General features: G+C 37.3%; 1 pseudogene; it reads right to left on the reverse strand.

Annotated features, from left to right (window-relative positions):
* LOC135204587 (cytoplasmic FMR1-interacting protein-like) overlaps positions 1-17,704 on the reverse strand; it is a 35,963-nt pseudogene that overhangs the window by 17,134 nt on the left and 1,125 nt on the right.

Consider the following 17,704-nt stretch of genomic DNA (forward strand, 5'->3'; position numbering starts at 1 on the left):
GAAGAAAATGCCCAAATCCCACATTGGACAAATGTTTTTTCTTATTTTTTTGCTAGAGGAAAGTTGCTAGGTACTTTCTGAAGAGAGAACATCTGATGTTAGGAAAGAAGTACAGTAGATATCAATGTGGTTTTATAACAAGCTGAGGCCTGTCCACGTAACAGCCAATTAGCAGGATTCCTGGTAACAAAAAAAGGAAGACGAAGAGGAACAAAACAAATTGAGTGGTAGGCAACAGAAACAGGGAAAAAATTGCGCAGCATGACGGGAGAGGGAAGACAGTTTAAGATCTCAACGAATTTATTTTTAACCATCAGTTTACCATGAATTCCCCCGCAAAACCGATACAAAAATTTTGCCCAAAGAGTTTTTGTTTAACCACCAAAGAGAAAACCTCTTCTTTGATTACAGATAACAAACATGACAAAAGTTTTGCACTTGAACATAAAGAAAAGGAGAGGTTTGGGGCAGGGAATAGAACAAGAAGTGAATATGAGATCTGGTGGAAAAATGTTTGATTAGACCTACATATAAGTAGATTCAATAAACACATACAAATGATTAATCCTACATATGTTGTATTTATGCACACACACACACACACAATGATAAAGATTACATTTGGAAATATGCTCTACAAAGCATAATGACAGTACAAATGGTCCAACACCGAAATATAATCTAAGACAGACATTCATCTACTGAAACAAACTCATTAGACTTGTTGGAAATAATATGTGGAGATAGAGTGGTACAAAGTATTCAATTTTTTTATCAGCTGTAACAGTAACAAGAAAATCCATCGTGAAAACTACGAACAAATCTTAACGCTGAAGATGGAAATACAGTACAACGATACATCAATGGGCTAGTCTACAGAACAGAGAGAGATGGACCCACTTACTTGTATCCTTCTTCCCATAGTCATCTCCAAGTAGAATTCTCGGTACCAGAGCTGGGAGAGATCGCAGCAATACTGAAGGGTCTCTGTCGGTAAAACAAACACATTCTAGTTTCATTTTATACTACTTACATTCTTCTGGCATAATTACAGGAAAGGGGGGACAAGAAGTTTAAACATAAGCTGAGTGAGGACAAACAAGAGGATATTAAGAATAAATGTAGATGATAATGATCAAATTTATTAATTATGATATGGCTGGCACAAAATGGACTGTTGTAAAGGTATGGAGGGAAGCAGAACTGATGGTAGGTGAAAAGAGAAAGAAGGAAATGTCTGAAAACTGAAATACTGACAGCAATGCAGCTACAGAATCTAGAAGAGAGCAGTATTATCAAACATGGGAGACAACTGGCTATAAATCTTGTGACCCTATCTTCATTCTTTAACTTTCCCAACTTGTGAAACACTCACCACTAAAATTGATAAGATAGGTCCAGAAGAACGACGTTTTGTGGAACTCGTCAATCTGATACAAATGCTGGCCGTCAAGTTCCTTGCGCAAGGTCTTCTTACCGCCGGATTTGTCCGAGATCAACGACTCCAACATTGTCCTAACCATGTACAGCTGCGTCGAAGAGGGACCTAAGAGAGAGGGACATTTTAAGCACACGTTCCGTAAGAGTAGGTTGGAATGCAAGGTAACTCAACTGAGATATGAACCAGAAGCTCTCAGGTCCTAAGAAGTTCCCATAAGACGGGTAATTTAATTATTTCATCATTCAAAACAAGTTCATACCAAGCTGCCAAAGACTTAGCTTTTTCATCACAAAGGAGACTCACCAACGTTTCTTCGAAGCACCTTAATTTCGAAGCCGTTGTCTGGATCTTTCTTGCCCTTCAGAGCTGGATCGTCTGGGGGCTCTGCGCCCTTAATCCAGTCTGCGCTCGTCTCTCGTACTGACACCAGTATGCTGCAAATGAGGCAAGAGACTGCTAGAACTCGGAGGAACTGCAGATCTAAAAACCCTTCCTTCACACATTAGGAGTAATGATAGTCACTCAGGTTAAATGCATCAATTCACAGGTTTCTGACAACTGCATCGCATCTTCATCTCTCACTCCAAACTGCCTATATTTTACAGAACACTCATCTATTCTTAGTTTCTCCCCTACAGAAATATTTATGAACAGCCACAACTGAGCCTTTAGTTTAGTTTGCTAATATCCCTCACATTACCCAGCATTTTAACAAACCACTTAAGTTAAGTATATCTTAGTTTTACCAGACCACTGAGCTGATCAACAGCTCTCCTAGGGCTGGCCCGAAGGATTAGATATTTTTACGTGGCTAAGAACCAATAGGTCACCTAGCAACGGGACCTACAGCTCATTGTGGGATCCGAACCACACTTTATCGAGGAATGAATTTCTATCACCAGAAATAAATTCCTCTGATTCCGCGTTGGCAGAGCTGGGAATCGAACTTTGGACCACCGTTTAACAAACCAATAATTCACCATATTTAAGGATCCCCTCATTAACTCTGGCAGCCTTGCGGCACTGAGCAATCTCTTCCGACAACATTTAATATATGGAAATCGGTAACCTTAGGTTAGTGATTCTCTGACGACACTCACAGCGTTACATCGTCCGAGATAAAAATCGGTGGGCAGTGGCCTGTCAATCTCATTAACCCTCTTACATCGAAGCCCTAAAAATCAAAACCTCTCCCGTATGCCGGGCCCGGTTTGGAGTGAGCGCGGAAGTGGAAAAAATAATTTTTTCAAAAAATCACAGCGCGCTTAGTTTTGAAGATTAAGAGTTCATTTTTGGCTCCTTTTTTTTTCATTGCCCAAAATTTAGTATGCAACTATCAGAAATGAAAAATAATATCATTATCATATGTAAATAATGCGATATATGGTAGCGAAAAAAAAAATTCATACATAATTGTATTCAAATCACGCTGTGCAAAAAACGGTCAAAGCTAACGAGTTCCTGTTTTTTCCGTTGTATTCTACACTAAATTGCAATCATTTTGATATATAATACATTGTAAAACAAAAAAGCAACACCGGAAAAATATTATTACAAAATGATGTATGAATTCGTAACGCGTGGACATAAATTTTTTTTTTCAAAAATTCACCGTAAATCTAAATATTGTTCTAGAGACTTCCAATTTGTTTCAAAATGAAGACAAATGATTGAATATTACGATACTGTAAGAGTTTTAGATTAGAATTGCAGATTTTGACCATTTCGGACGAGTTAAAGTTGACCGAATGTCAAAATGTTTTATATATAATTTTTTATATGCACATATTTCGAAGATGGAAAAAGCTACAACCTTCAATTATTTTTTATTGTATTCTTCATGAATTGCACACATTTTGATATATGAAACTCTATAAAAACGGCTAATATGAAAAGGAGCAAATATTAGGATAATGCGATGACACATTTCGGAGACTGCGGCCGCGAATCGGGCGCACGGAGGGAAGAAGTAAATATATTTTTCAAAAATTCACCATAAATCACAATATTGTTCTAGAGACTTCAGATTTGTTTCAAATGAAGATAAATGACTGAATATTACTAGCCGTAAGAGTTTTAGCTTACAATTGCGTTTTTCAACTGTTTCGGTAGAGTCAAATTTGACCGAACGTGGTTTTTTCTATTTATCGTGATTTATATGCAAATATTTCAAAAAAAGAGAAAAGCTACTACCTTCAATCATTTTTAGTTGTATTCTACATGAAATTGTGCATATTTTCATATATAAAACTTTATGTAACAGCTAATTTTTAAATGGTGCAAACATTTCAACAATCGCACACAAAAAAAATTCCGATTTTTTCGGAAGAGTTACCGCGCGGACGTAAGGAAAATGTTTTTTTTTTTTTTATAAATTCACCATAAATCGACATATTGTGCTAGAGATTTCCAAGTCATTGCAAAATGAAAGTAAATGATTGAATATTACTATAATATAAGAGTTTTAGCTTACAATTGCGTTTTTCGACCATTTCGTAGAGTCAAGTTGACCGAAAGTTGAAATTTTTGCACTTAACGTTATTTATATGAAAATATTTCAAAACTGATAAAAGCTACAACCATGGGTTGTTTTTAGTTGTATTGTGCATGAAATTGCGCACATTTCCATATATAAAACTTTATGTAACGGCAAATTTAAAATGGTGCAACATTAGGACAATCGCACGAAAAAATTTATCGAAGAGTTACCGGGCGAACGTAAGGAAAAAGTTTTTTTCATAAATTCACCATAAATCGAAATATTGTGCTAGAGATGTCAATTTGTTGCAAAATGAAGGCAAATGATTGAATATTACTAGAATATAAGAGTTTTAGCTTACAATTGCGTTTCTTGACCATTTCGGTAGAGTCAAAGTTGACCAAAGGTTGAAATTTTGCACTTATCGTTATTTATATGAAAAATATTTCAAACTGATAAAAGCTACAATCATGTTCTAGAGACTTCAGATTTGTTTCAAAATGAAGATAAATGACTGAATATTACTAGGCCGTAAGAGTTTTAGCTTACAATTGCATTTTTCAACTGTTTCGGTAGAGTCAAATTGACCGAACGTATTTTTTTTTCTATTTATAGTGATTTATATGCAAATATTTCAAAAAACGAGAAAAGCTACAACCTTCAATCATTTTTAGTTGTATTCTACATGAAATTGCGCATATTTTCATATATAAACTTTATGTAACAGCTAATTTTAAATGGTGCAAACATTTTCAACAATCGCACAAAAAAAATTCCGATTTTTTCGGGAAGAGTTACCGCGCGGACGTAAGGAAAATGTTTTTTTTTTTTCCATAAATTCACCATAAATCGAAATATTGTGCTAGAGACTTCCAAGTCATTGCAAAATGAAGGTAAATGATTGAATATTCCTATAATGTAAGAGTTTTAGCTTACAATTGCGTTTTTCTACCATTTCGGTAGAGTCAAAGTTGACCGAAAGTTGAAATTTTTGCACTTAACGTTATTTATATGAAAATATTTCAAAACTGATAAAAGCTACAACCATGGGTTGTTTTTAGTTGTATTGTGCATAAAATTGCGCACATTTCCATATATAAAACTTTATGTAACGGCAAATTTAAAATGGTGCAAACATTAGGACAATCGCACGAAAAAAATTTATCGGAAGAGTTACCGGGCGAAGATAAGGAAAAAGTTTTTTCATAAAATTCACCATAAATCGAAATATTTGTGCTAGAGACGTCCAATTTGTTGCAAAATGAAGGCAAATGATTGAATATTACTATAATATAAGAGTTTTAGCTTACAATTGCGTTTCTTGACCATTTCGGTAGAGTCAAAGTTGACCAAAGGTTGAAATTTTTGCACTTATCGTTATTTATATGAAAATATTTCAAAACTGATAAAAGCTACAATCATGAGTATTTTTTTGTTGTATTTTACATGAAATTGTGCACATTTTCATATATAATACTTCATGTAAAGGATAATTTAAAATGGTGCAAAACTTATGTCAAAGTGACGAAATAATTTCTGAGATGTGTCACTGATACTTTTTAGTGCGATAAGAAAGAAATTCGCGCTTGCGCGCCTGCGTAGCGATTGTAAACAAAACAACGTCTTGATCCGTGAACTCCCAGCATCCCCCAAGGCGCGTGATTCAAAAGTTTTCAGCTGGTAGGCCTATAAGTATTTTTCCGCAAATTTTTAAAAAAACTTTTTTGAGTCGACGTATGATACGTCCATTCGGCATACGGGAGACATTTTGACTCGACGTTTAATACGTCCATTCGGTGTAAGAGGGTTAACACCTACAATTGAAACTTAACATTCAAGCAAAGATGCTATGCAGTCATAAACTTTTAGTAAGTGAGATCCCTGGGGTTTGTGGTGGGATTGTTCCATATGAAAAGGGTCCAGCTTCTGAATAGTACTGTATTTAATAATAATAATATACCGTATATACTCGTGTATCATGCGACTTTTGAAGCCCTAATTTTGGAGCTGATTTTCAGGGGGTCGCATCTTACCAGAGAAATATAAAATTCGAGTATGTAATAATCATATTATTAGAATTGTATGATAAAATACAAACATAATGGATATGTATGTATGTTTTACTTCGCTGCATCCAATAATATTATATGTATTTTCATATTACTACTTGTTTGTAATATAAAATATCAAAAAAGCAATCGTGTTTTGGTTTGAAAATCAGCTGAGGGTGATTGCGAATAAGTTTGTTTTGCGGTGTTAAACTCAAATCAGAGCAACTTTCTTACTTCTAGTTAGCACAAATGAATCTCAAGAGACTTTATTTATATGAGACGAGGTTATTTTACATTATACAAAGTGTTTTCAAGTGGAAATATCACTTAAAACATATCGTTTATGAACAAATTTTAGTTATTTTTTCGTTAGTAGATGGTGCTGAGAGCATGTTTATTGCGTAAACAAAAATCAACAGATTCCGTTCGATATTTTCACTTTATCTCATCAGAATACTACAAGCTTTACATATTTATCTTTTATTGAAGTGAAAACAGTCAAGTGTTCTTTACATGCCCAATAGTTTTGATTAAAACACATTTCTCTCATTTTGCTTAGTCAAGTTTGAAGGCACTATACCGAAGTTTGCGAGTTTCATCCATTTAGAACTATTATCATACATTGGCAACAAAGATATAACTCCAGTAACTTACACCATCAAACATAACTGTATATAAAATTGAGAGAAAATAATTTTAATCAAAACTTCCGGTCTTGAAAGAACATAATTTACTGTTGCTTTCACGATGTTAAAGATAAGTAACGCAAAAGTAAAGGTTCATACTACGATGTAATAAAGTGAAAATAGCGAACGAAATCACATAATATTTTTACACAATAAACATGCCCACAACGCAATCTGTCAACGAAAAGAAAAATAAAACTTTAGTTCACGAGATGTAGTTAATTCATATTTCGACTTAAAAACGACAAATTACCTTGTCTAATATAAGTAAAGTATCTAGATATTTTATGCTAACTAGAAGACAGGCAATTCGCTCTGAATTGAGTTAAACTCGTATTTGCCTTCAGCTGATTTCTAATCCAAAACATTGACGGTTTTGTTAGTATTTTATGATATAATAATATGAGAATACATACAATATTATTGGATACTGTAATGTACAACTTTTTAAAAGAATCACAAAAAAGATGCATATTCATTTGTGTTTTTATTTCGTAAATATACTAGCCGTCAGTAGCCTAACTTCGCTCAATTAGGTATGCCGATGTTGTTCTGAATCTGATTCCCGCTTCGTGTCCATTTTTTTTTTCTACTGATATGTCACAGTCAGAATGCATTGAACCTCCAAAATTGGCTTATATTAATATATTACTAAATTATATTGTATATGTAGTACACAGTATACTGAAGGCTAGGCTACTGTGTTCGTATACATACGATATATGTACCACGAAATCATCATCATCGTATACGCGAGGCTAACTTGTTTAATGGTATTTCCATTTCTCTTTGTACTGAATTATCATAAGCCAATGTGCATTGAACCTAGGGAATTAGCTGTAATTAATAATTACTATGCCATATATGTATAAATTATGCAGTGTAGTGTACACTAGGCTACCTTATATGTAAAGATGGTACTGATTACCCTAATGTAGGCTTACGGAATATTAACTCGATTTGTGACTGGTTGGTCATAACCAACTGCGGTAGTAAGTCTACTACTACCTGTAATGTAAAAATATATCAGTCCTAATCTCCTTATCGTCATTTATACCATAACTATGGTAATTTTTTTACTATTGTACGATGGTTGAAATGCAAGCAAAAAGGCTGTTGTTATCGGATTGGTTGTTCATAGCAAATCAGCTGTTTCTGGCTGTATGCATTTTCCAAACAAGTATATCATTACTACCGAAACTTTTGGCATTCTCTTTTACTTTTTTAAACTTAACTAGAAGATGGTATAGATTAAGAAATGGAGGAAAAGGGTTGGGTTCGCCTAACTAAAAAATGGAATAGATAATGAGAAGGAAGAGGTTAGCTCATTGTTATTTGGTCTCGTAAATTTAACTCGCATGATACATAAGATACGTGATAAAATAATTTTTTAAGGGTGAAAATTTGGGGGTCGCATGATATGCGAGGTCGCGTGTTATGTGAGTATATACGGTACTTGCTGTATACAGTGTGTGTGTGTCTGCGTATACAAAAAGGCAGATACATACGTCCTAAGCAGTTCCTTTTTGTTCTTGATGGCCTTTCTAAGAGGATCCCGAAGAATGAGCTGCACAAAATCCTGCATCTCCTGGTATATGTTGCGCCTTATAGAGTCCAGGAAGACCGTCTCCATCCTTGCCATCAAGACTTGCAGACCCTTAATCATGGCGATGACTTCAATAAGGGCGAATTTCTCCTCGTCCGTATAGTTGTAACGCGTGGCCTGGAATTCGTAACCGATTTTAGAACCAGAAACAAAAAATGGATAAATTATAGTCAAACCAAAATGAAGTATGAACATGTCGTACATTTTCGACGTTGCTACTCTTTCCAGATTTGATTCAGAAACTTTCGACCTGAGTTGGGCTATAAGGCAGAGGTGGCAGAAACGTTCTCATTTTTTCCTTATATACAGTAGGTCAAAAAGGTTAAACAGCTTGACACTACAGTGGACACCCCCTATTCGCATTCTCCGGATTCGCGGACTCACATTCACTGATTTCTTTCTGGAACATTTCCCAACATTATTCGCGGAAAATTCGCCTATTCGCGATATTTTTCTATGAGAAATATCCACAAATTCCTGTTTTTGTTTTTTTTTATCATTTCATCTTAAAATTAAAATGCACTTTTTGTGATAAAACTCTTAGAAAAAGACCCTGTATAAAACATTTTTTAGTAGGTTTTTCTCAAGTTTTAACTAACAAAATAGGAGGTTTTAAGCATTTTTATAGGGGTTCCAACTATTCACGGGGTCTGGTACGCATCCCCCACGAATATGGGGAACCACTGTACTGTTCTGGGTTTCTAACATTGAAGACATAAAATGAGCAACCAAAATGAATTTGATTAGTAGAAAAAACTGTTTTGATAACACGGTAGGATAAGGATGATTTAGCCTCTAAATGAATTATACAAATGCTCAATATATACCCTAGACTCACTGATGAAAATAAATGATACAATGTAATAAAAACAATTGAAGTTGGCCCCTCAAAGATTGACAATTTAGTCGGCCTTACCTTGGAATGGTCTCTTTCTTCAGGAGAGCTCGTGGGAGGCGATAGGCAGGAATTTGTGAATGGATTAAAGAACCCCGAATTGAAGGATTACAAATCAGGAAAAGGTTTGGCAACATAGCTAGCTAATGAAAGTCATGCTGGTATTAAATTGAATATAGAATTTAGGCCAAAAGCCAAGCACTGGGACTTATGAGGTCATTCAGTGCTGAAATGGAAATCAACAGTAAAAGGTTTGAAGGTGCAACTGGAAGAAAACCTCACAGTTGTGCTATGAATTAATTGTTAGGAGACGGTGGAAAGTAAGATGGAAGAGAATATGAAAGGCGTTAAGAGTACAAAGAATGAAAGGAGTTGCAGCTAGGGGCAGAAAGCACGCTGCAAAGAACCTTAAGTAATGCCTACAGTACACTTCATGAAGCACACTGACGGCAACCTATGAGCTAGCATTTTAGTTTGACTGGAGATGTTTTTGAAGTCAATCAATTGCCGCATACAGCATCCGAACTCACCCTCTCATATTCCTCCGCATCCGCGGGACACTGGTTGTTGGAATGGTGGTCTGTCGGATGCAACAGCTTCCACGAATAGAGCTCTGTCACGACGCTCGTCCACTCACTCAGGAGCTGCAGACCGCGGAGAGCTAAATCGGCTATGTCTTTATTCTCAGAATCAGTGCGGGCCGTCTCTTTGTACGTTGTAATAACCTGTGAAGAGGAAATGATTAGAATCATGCTGAAAATGGCAATTCTCTTAACCTGTGGTCTGTTTTGACTTGTTCCTTAAGTGTATAATTATTATACAATATGGTATTCCTACTATCCAGCCATACATCCATTTTTATCTAAACATTCATCCGTACAACAGAGTACAACAGCACCTACTGGCTCTACTGCTAAGTCCATTCACTTACTGTACAACTTAAGCTTATAACATAAACAAACACCCGACCATACAAACCTCATTGCTGTATCTCGCCAAATCCGAAATGTATTTAATATGCTCTTCTCTGATCCGAGGTAAGTGGCACATGAGGTCTGCTTGAGGGCTAATGGAGGTCGCGCTGCACAATGGCCACATCTTCGCATCGAAGTTCTTGCTCCTCTTGATATAGTTGAAAGGTGCGATTTGCATGTCACCAAAGAGCGGGACTACCTCTAAGTTCTGTAGGAAACAAAAGAAATTATCAGTGACGAATGAACAAAGATTAACTGTTTCTAAGCAAGATTACAGCACATATAGCTGGTTGTTCTAAATAAATTTACAAAGAAATCTCTCGACTTCTCACTTTGAATATTTTGTCGATCTTGTCGATCTTAATCTTCTTCTTCTGGTCCAGTTTGTTGATGTTGCAGATCTCCGAGTCAATCAAGAAGAGCCCGAATCCCATTACCTTCACCAACATCTGTTTCTCCTTGGGCGTGAGATACATCCGATTCTCGAACATGTGCACGCTGATATTGACCACGTCACCTACAATGTTGTTGAAATGAATCAGCCGTTGTCGATGTTTTAGTTTTTCCAGATACATAGCATTTCTTTGTGATTATCCTGCATGTTGATCAAACCACATGTATAAGCTAGCCAAGAAGACAGGGCATAAGTTATTATTATCTTGAATAGACTTATTAGCATCTTGAATAGACTTCTAAAAACCTTTCCCTACAACTGGTTAACAGCGATTCTTTCGATAAACGGAAACTTGAGGAACTAATAAACCGAAAATCTAAATGCGAGCAACATAATACTCAAAATTTGAAGCAAATACATAACCATGATGATTATTTAATGACTGGATTACCTGCTAATGTGGGAATATGACATCATGTGTGCTCTATGAAAGCATCAAAATTGCAAGAAATTGTTAAGGCTTAAAGGCTACTTACAAAGGAGGTCTTCGTATGATGGTATTGCCGTCAACTTCTCCTTCAGGTTGTCGCGGATCTTGTTCTGCGTTGCCAGGAACATGGAGAGGTTCTGCGACTCCTGTAAGGACTGCGTGTCGCTCATCACCTTCAGAAATTGAGCAGCTCTGAGGGGTGAAGTCAAACATTAAAACATACTAACAAAGACACAGATTGTTACTTTGGCTTATAAATACCAACAGCATACTAGGTATACTCTCAGTTCCCTACTTCAAATAATTCGCAAGTGATGAATTATGCTTGAATAGTTGATACCACATGACAGTGTCCTACTTAATTCGTTTTTTTTGTATTTTATCGATTACTTTATTATTCTGCCAATAAAAAACTAGAACTCCAGTCTTTACTCTGCAGTGTATCTTGACAATAAAAACTGGAACTCCAGTCTTATGCCTCCAGTGCCAGAGGTCTTCCACCCTGTACAGTGTGAATCTCCTGGATGCCTTTCAGGCAGTTGATATAAATATAGCCCACAAACTTATCAGACTTTCTCATTAATCAGCTGCTTAATTATGGCAGCTTTTTGTAATGCTCTTAGGAGGCTATGTATTTTTCACAAGAAATCTCATAAACTAGGCCCTATATAAGGCTATCAATACATAACAGGGTTTTTGTTACTCATCAACATTGTCCCTGCTGTAGCTTCTTGGACAGAATTCTGTTCTTTTTTCAAGAGCAAAGGCCACTGGGGTATATAAACGTAGAGCTCCTTTTTAGGTCAAACTCAAAGAAGACAGGAAAAGAAAAGACTGCAAGTTTCTGCAGTCAACATGGCAAGGTATAGCCAGATGATTTGCCAATTTACCTGTTCTACTTTTCTTGCAGCATGTTTGATATATGGAAACATTGTTATGATCAGGATGCATTATAACTGAAGTTTGTTCGTAAAAACAACCAATATGTTATAATGAGAATGTTGAAAAGTGAAACTTAACTACTTTAGTAACTATAATTATTCCCCAGTCATAATAAGAAACACTCAGAACTTAGACTAAATATGAATAAAAGTGTACTTTCAAGACGACAAACCACCTCACTTTGTGAATGCTATAATCTACCATGCTATGTCATTGTGCAAAACCCAGAAACTTCAAAAGACTACCACACTGGATCTAAGCTAAAGTTACGATCAGTAAACGTCAGTGTCTCAAAAACGTTCAGTATGATTAACTAATATAGATGCAAACTTGCTGTAAATTAGATTTGATACTGGAGAAACATTCGATCAGTCAACCATACATACAGTTAATGGCGACAACATTCGAACAACAGGATTAGCCTAGAGATAATTCCTAAAAAAAAAAAAAAATCAGCTGCGATTGTTAGAATTCCTAAGAACCAGTGCAAAATCATTGCTCAAACTGTCCCAGGTATTGTGCCAATCACTCCTACAGCTAGCGAATGTAACAGATACTTAAATGGTCCGGCGATTTCGTGGCGCCTGAGATCGTAGGCTGAAAAACAGGTTGGAAATTTCCATGACAAGCAGACTATAAAGTGATGGAATCAGTTATTGCAGTACTGGATAAAGATTAGCTAGACCTGAAACAGAACACATTCTTCATTTCTGCCACTCCAACAACACAAATCCTGTCACATCTTCATCAATAAATCATTCTCAAAATCCTCCTAATCTCTCCTTTGCAAACAAACTTCATATCGTACACCATTTGCATCAACACATCACAGCCAATTTGTGATAACAAACTAACACCAAAATGGCCCTTACCGTCTGTACGTGGAGTAATCGTTTTTCACACTGGATTTCATGTTCTTCAGTTCATCCAGGACGGCAAACATGTTAATAAATTTTCCGAGCGTCAAAAGATACGCTTCTGACACGAAGTCCTTCCTCTTCTCCTGGTGGCAAAGACGTTTCACTTGGTTGCAGAAGACGTCAATTGCTTTGCGCTGCAAATAAAGTCTCATATGAGTTTGTTGTTTCATGATTGCAGACATAGTCTGTTAAACAAAAGCCATACCATAGCAGAATATCCAAGGATTTTTCTGGCTTAATCTGTAAAGATCATCACTGACTCTTAACCGAATGCAACACAAAGAGCCCCCTGTGAAATTCCGTCATTAGTGTTCTTCCTTCAAAGTAGGTCTGAGTCTTTCAACTCTTCTGGTGCCCACAGGAGTCCAGCTAACACCCTCACACATTATTCACCCAGGGTTTTGCAAAGGACATATAAAACCCTGTACATACTTGCTTGTTCTCGTACTTTTCCCCAAGATTAATTTTGCTTTTAACCTGATTTTTAACATTATAGCTTCAACATTTATCAATATAAAACAATATAGGCTATACTGCATTTACAAAAATGCTCACCTGGAAGTTCATGAATTTTGTCAGTTTCTTCACCTCGTCCGAGAGGACCTTCACAGTCTTCTCATAAATCTCGACACGGTTTGGCTGCTCATTAGATTTTGGTTGGGGAATTGCGCGGGAACAGCAGCGCCATGTGTACAGCATTACAGCATGCTGTTCTCCTTCTTCCAAGAGTTTGTTCTGTTGGGAGATTCATAAATCAATTAGGTATATGAGGCAATGAAACAAGGAAATGCAATGCAAAATCATAGAAATTAGACCATGAACATGGACATATATGGTAGGAACAATAAAATTTATGAAAGAACTAGGAAACATGATGCAAAATCATTGTAATGAGTACGAACAAAGAAATACACTGTAAGAATAAATTTTTCTACCATTACTAAATGTGGGAAGCAAAGTTTCCTGAACATGGAATTTATAGTTTGACAAAATAAAAATTAATAAGTATAATACCAACAGATGTCTTAAGAGGCACTAAGCAAAGCAGAACCAACCAACAATAAAACTACGATAACTAACAAAAAAAACTTACTAGTTCCGCATGTGTTGCGGCTTCTTCCATGTATTTTGCCACTCCAGTAACATAGGCCATCCGATCTTCAAAGTTGGTGTCAAAATTGGCCATGTAAACGACAGAGCAAGCCTGGGCCTCAATGACCGGCTGCTGGTCAGGGAGTGGTAAATCATCCAGGACGTCAACATTGCTGAGGGCGTCCGAGATTGTTACGCGTTCAGCTGCCATCCTGACTCTGAAAATCAACAAAATTATTTAACATCAACCATTGGGGTAGCATTCTGGAAAATCATTTGACATGGTGTAGCCTAACATAAGAAACTCTCTCAGTATCAGAGTACTTCAGGGTTACTGTCTAAGTCCTGGTCATTTCGGCCATAAGTCATTCAGGCTGTAACATCCAAACTGGCAAATGGCTAAAAAGTTTTACAGCCTAAACGCAAGACGTTATGTTTGTGTTATTTACTACCATAATTCTTTTATATTTTATGTACATCCCAAAGGGACTGGTGCATTATTATAAGCACCTGTGGTTAGGAGGTACTGTTTCCTTCCTGGCTACTTTACTCTTTGTCAACCTACCTAATCTAGGCATTGTTGTCTAACACTAACAACGATTTACAGGCGCCTAGCTAGGTATAAGATACCTATAAGATATTAATTTCATTTCTATAAGTTTTCATATATAGGAATTTTGCCTAAATAAAGTCTTCATTGACGAAAGAGAGTAGAAAGCTAAACCTACCATAGCCTAATGGGGATTACCTAGGACTTCCAGTTGTCTATTTTAATTATTTTCGTAATTAAAAGCCAGGCTTTAATGAAATCTAGTCTGAAAAATCGTCTATATTGTAATTACTTAAAGGAATTTAGTCTGAAAAAGTCTAATTCACAGGAAAAACAACTCAAAATAACTTTAAAAAGTCTAACCAACGCTACTTCCGACGACTAGCCTAGGTAGTACGGACGTCCCACCCCCGTCCCCGACCAAAGAAGGCCAAGCAAAGTTTCCGCCATATCTAGCAGATTATCCCACTTATTTCGGCACTTCAAACGCCCAAAGGACACTTGCCGCCATGTGTCGCCTTCCGGCGACACTTTGAATCCACTTACGTTGGGTAAAAACGGCTAAAGTAGCGATTAAATTCACATAATGGAGGACGTCGAGGAGGAAGGAAGGTCTCTCTCTCGGGCCCAGCCCCTACTTTGTAAACAAACAGATCTGAGAAGAGAGTGTCTAGATCGCGGATTTAAGTTTTCGATTTTAGCTCTCTCTCTCTCTCTCTCTCTCTCTCTCTCTCTCTCTCTCTCTCTCTCTCTCTCTCTCTCTCTCTCTCTCGTCTCTCTCTCTCCCCCCCCCCCCCCATCTCTCTCTCTCCTCTCTCTCTTTAATTGTCTCGTTCGTTATTTATCTATTTATCTATCTACCTACCTACCTATCACACTCCATTGCAAACAAGCGCTTTACGGTCAATTTACCCACACATCAATTCCCTCACACATCAATTCGCTTACTCATCAATTCGCCCTCAATACAATTCGCCCACACATCAATTCGCCCAAAAGACTTTTCTTTCACCCACAGTGTGGGCGAAATGGACACGTGGGAGAAATGACCGGATACCAAACAAGCATACATTGGGTCAAGAACTCTTTCTATTCCAGTACTCCTGCATCTCCTCAACCCATTTCTATTCCCGTCCCCGAATCTCTGCCAAGTCTCTCTCATCGCTCACCTCAGACTTGTGGTCTCGTCGTCTCATCTCTCGTTCTCGAACGTGACAGTCTCTCTCTCTCGTCTCTCTCTCTTCTCTCTCTCTCGCTCCTCTCTCTCTCTCCTCTCTCATCAGTGAACGTCTTTCTCCTCTGGAAAATCCATTAAGACCACTTTAAAAATTCGACGCCATGAGCAAGAATATTCAACATTACACGCGATCTGGAGTTACGTTAAGGAATCTATGAAGTCAATTGATGGAAACAAATGAACTGTTCAATGCGCATAGCTGTCACATGAGTCATAAATATACGTTAAAATCAATTTTATATATAAATTGCATTTAAACTACATTTATATATACTAATAATCAGATTTATTCTTATATTTATAAAGTTATAATTATACAGCCTCGGCTATATAACTGTGCAATCGTATTTCCTATATTTTTTTTGAGACAATTATTGTTGTTTATTAATTATTAAAGAAATAATTCTGATATTAACATAATTGTACGTAAATTAGAATTATACTAACATGTACGAGTGATTAGAAAAGTATTTTAAATGACAGATGACTGGAAAATTTATATATATATATATGTATATATATATATATATATATATATATATATATATATATATATATATATATATATATATTGTGTATACACATTCAGAAACTGGTGGAATATTAGAATGTCATAACAAAAAGCTAAATAAATATCTTAAAGATAGCTAGAGCAAGGTAAAATTAAAGAAGTTGGGCAAGCAAGAGACCATTCAGATCACCTAGCACAACTACCCTTGAATAATCCCAGCCAAGATAGAGATGAAAGACTCACCCATCCTGACACACAAACCCTGGCACCGGCCTCAGCTTCGACAGATGCTCGGGATCGACCAGCTGTTGCATGGGGATAATTCTCACTGGGCCGGTTCCCAACCCAATCGAGGTCAGGGACGGAGAGCCGCTGTGTCCAGAACACGAGCTGCTCCTGCAGGTAAACAACGAGTAAGTGAGTAAGTAAGTTTAAGGATGTCGCGTTTCAAACAAGAATTGGATTGTCATACCATCAGCCCCTCCTGTAAATGATGACCTTATAGGTGTCTCAACCCAAAAGAAAATGAGTCATCTTTAGTCTTACCCTGAAAGTTACAAGCTTTGAGGTGTCTTAGTCCAAATCAGCTCCTCCTGTAAATGATGACCTTATAGGTGTCTTGACCCAAAAGAAAATGAGTCATCTTTAGTCTTACCAAATAAAAAAGAGAATAATCTTACCCCTGGCTCTCCCATTTCATATCCCGGATATCCATGATCTCTCTGTTGGTTGGCATCTGCATGTTGTAGAACATCTCGTCCACCTCCATCACGGCAGACGTGCGGTGGGTCACATGGCCCCGTCGGATGGTTCCGTAGGCTTCGGCTGCAAGCGAGAATGTTGTCGTTAGGTTTAAAGGAATATTTTCCCTCATTCTTGATGGTGGGATTGATCCCGGGTCGTGCATCTGTAAGGAGGGGATGATATTCTGATCATCTAATCTTTTCGGTTGATATTCTAGCGCACTACCTACCCGAGGAGTATTCCTGCAAGGGCGTCGGCCTCCTAGCAGCGCGGCTGATCGTCCCGTAGACGCTCCCAGTCTGAGGTACCTCCTGAAGGACACATCCCTGCTGCCTGTAGGCGTTCAGCGAAGCTGAAGATGCCCTACGGGTTCGTATCGTGGAGGTGTTGGGGACGTACTTCGGGGGTCCCATTGACGTCTCTGAAAGCCTGCGCCCTGGGGAGGAGGAGGCACTTAAAGAATGCCTCGAGGAGGACATGGCGACCTCGGACATCCTGCGGAAGGCAGCTGAGGAGGAAGAGGAAGCTGGCCTCGAGGGAGCCGAGGAGGAGAAGTGCGCGAGGGAAGAGCGAGCGGAATGACGGCTGCCGATGCTTTCGTAGTCGTTGTCAATGCCTTCAGGAATGATAATAATAATAATGATAATAATAATGATAATGATAATGATAATGATAATAAATATATCATATTT

The sequence above is a fragment of the Macrobrachium nipponense genome, chromosome 47, assembly GCF_015104395.2.
Source record: "Macrobrachium nipponense isolate FS-2020 chromosome 47, ASM1510439v2, whole genome shotgun sequence".
Lineage (NCBI taxonomy): Eukaryota > Metazoa > Arthropoda > Malacostraca > Decapoda > Palaemonidae > Macrobrachium > Macrobrachium nipponense.